The sequence below is a fragment of the Pipistrellus kuhlii genome, unplaced genomic scaffold, assembly GCF_014108245.1.
Source record: "Pipistrellus kuhlii isolate mPipKuh1 unplaced genomic scaffold, mPipKuh1.p scaffold_m20_p_12, whole genome shotgun sequence".
In the NCBI taxonomy this organism is placed as follows: domain Eukaryota; kingdom Metazoa; phylum Chordata; class Mammalia; order Chiroptera; family Vespertilionidae; genus Pipistrellus; species Pipistrellus kuhlii.
The window spans coordinates 22,428,860-22,431,734 of record NW_023425427.1 but is presented as its reverse complement, the minus strand read 5'-3'; positions in this window follow the sequence as shown (position 1 = coordinate 22,431,734).

Below are 2,875 nucleotides of genomic sequence, written 5' to 3'. Positions count from 1 at the left end.
TAACAAATGTAATTAAATCCAACATCAGCTGTGGCTGGCCCAGGGAATGAGAGCGACAGTGGGGGCGGGCACAACTGTCTTCTCAACAATTATTTGCAGACATCATTAATAAATTTGTCTTGAAGCAGCAATCAAACCAATTCTTCCTTTGGCAAGATGTTTAACTGCCACACAGAAATAGCTGTAATCAGACCAAGAATACAACAGAGGAAGCTGACTTTATGTATTTCCTCCTGTAGTTTTTGAACAAGCATATGTGGTGCTAAGCAACTAGGTTTCCCAACAGCCCCATGTATATGCCCCTCAGGAGTCCTCATTCATTGACATATTTATTATATGTGCAGTGGAAAGTTTCCCTCTGCCCCATTTTTGAATCTTTTGTGTTTTATCAAAAACAGAATGAAATATCCTCTCTGTATGTTTACACTAAAAAGTGTGTGTGTGTGTGTGGGGGGGGGGTATCTCAAAAGACCCCACTGAGGTGTAATTCATTGCAGGTTGTTTTATGGGAGAGAGAAAAGAAAAGAGAAGAGAAGAAAAGCTCTTTTCTCCCCCCCCAAAAAAGGAATTTGTGGCTTTTGGCACTGTTAATAATTTGTGTGGAAAAATAATGTTTTCTTGTGTGTTTAATCCTGTGCCAAGGCAGCTGCTGGTGCAGTAGCGTTCTGCAACAAATTAGAGGGCAGTTAAAGCGAGATTTTCCACCATCAAGAACAAAGCAAGGCCAGTTAGCATGAGGACAGCTTGTTCTAGTTGCTAATGTGCTTAAAAACTTGCTGCACATAATTTGAAACAGCTTTTGTGTGAGGATGCCGAGGTCTAGTTTTAATTCTAAATCAAATGGAAGCAGCTAAATTAGAAAATGACAAGTTTTGCAGTGACATCGTCTGTCCTGGCTACAAAGATCTTTTTTTTTTTTTTTTCATCCTTGCTATTGATATGAAAGTTAATTCCCTTCAATATTAAAATATTTAATGGATGACAGCTGTCTGAAATATGAAGCCCTGGGCCCCTATTTACCGAAGGAGAGCTCTCAATAACGGTATGGCAGCTCTAACACACTTACAAATTATTTAAAGATGTAGTACCTTTGCTGGGAAGGAAGCAGATGTTAAAAAGATTCAGTACCTCCTTAAAAGTTGATCTGAATCTCAAGAGTTTTAATCAATGTAGCTTTTTATTTCACTGACTTGGAGTTAAATGGGATTCCTTGGCTGAAATGCATTAGAAAAGAGCATGCTGTAGTCCAAATACTTTTCAGTGCCTAGAATTTAAAACTTTCATTTGTAACTCAGCTAGACTGCAGAGAATTAAATCTAGGTGGGAGAGAAATAGGAGAAGGAAGATTTTCTGTTGGGGCTTTTGCCTACTTAAATATGGGCTGGGCACTGCTAGAGTGGTGAGAGGTTTCAGACCCTGTGTAAGGAAGGAATGAGGATTGAGCTCCTAAATTAATATTCATCAGCCTGAATATTAAGTTCTTCTTAAAGGCCAAGTGCACTGCCAACACTTTCACTAATAGGTTTTCAAATGCTATAGTTGTAGCTATCCTAGAAAATACTAATGAAAGACATTAAAGTTCAAAGAAGGTCTTGAAGAAATCTCAGAGGTCAAAGTTTCTTGGCAGACTATATATTTAAAGATAAATGAGAGGATTTTGGCTAAAGTAAATTATATAGAAGAATTTTATTCAAAGGAAGCATAGGGAACCTATCTTTTAGCTACATTGTACCATTAGCACCTGAGGTTGGCAAGTTGCAGTTGACCCTTTAACAAAGTGGGTGGGTATTGGAGTGCTGTTCCCTGCACAGTTGAAAATCTGATTATAATTTTTGACTCCTCTAAAACTTAACTAATAGCCTACTGTTGATTGAAACCTTACCAATAACAAATGTCAATTAACATATATTTTGTATGTTATATGTATTATATAATATACTAGAGGCCTGATGCATGAAGTTCATGCAAGAGTAGGTCTTCCTTCCCCCCGCTGCTGGCACCGGCTTCCCTCTGGCACCCTAGACCCAGGCTTCCCTCCAGCTGCTGGCAGGCACCCAGGACCCGGGCTTCGCTCCAGCCACTGGCAGGTACCTGGGACCCAGGCTTCCCTTTGGCCCTGGTTTCATCCAGAAAAATGTTCGGAAGGACACTTGGCCTAAATTGCATATTATCCTTTTGTTATTATAGATTCCTACAATAAAGTAAGCTAGAGAAAAGAAATTCAAATCTGTAGTGTTAAAAAATCAGCAGTATACACTTTTTTTTTTGGTCTGCATAATGTCAAATCTAGAATTATCTTGATTCATTTTCCTTTAGGAAAAAAAAAATGCATGTTGGCCAAATATTTAGTATTTATAAACATTTATTTATCTCTAGTTCAACTGAAGTGAACCAGAAGTTAGGAACTGGAGAAGTGAACCAGAAATTAGGAATTGGAGTAGAAAAGATATGGGTAGGGCCTCTTAATACACAGGAAAAATGAACAGTTGCGTATTTGGTGAAGAGCTACTGTGTGCTGTTGTGTAGGCTGTATACTACTCAACTTAGGGAGGTGCTGTTCAGCTGGTAGTCTGTGTAAATGTTATCAGAGAGTTTTTAAATGTGCAATTTATACAGCCATCTCTGGTCATATCTGGATTGGTTTGATTTTAAGGTATACGGACAAACTTAGCCACCAAATCTTCCCCTATGGGTAATCACAATACCTATTTAATTTGTCCAGACACCATTATAAGGGATAATAAGTAGTTTATGTTAGGAATAGTATCTGTGAAGAATCATACTTTAGTTAGCTAACACATTAATTTCCTCATACACTCTTGGTAAAAGAGACATTGTCTCTATTAGAAATCAGAATGCTAGAAGAAATGAATAT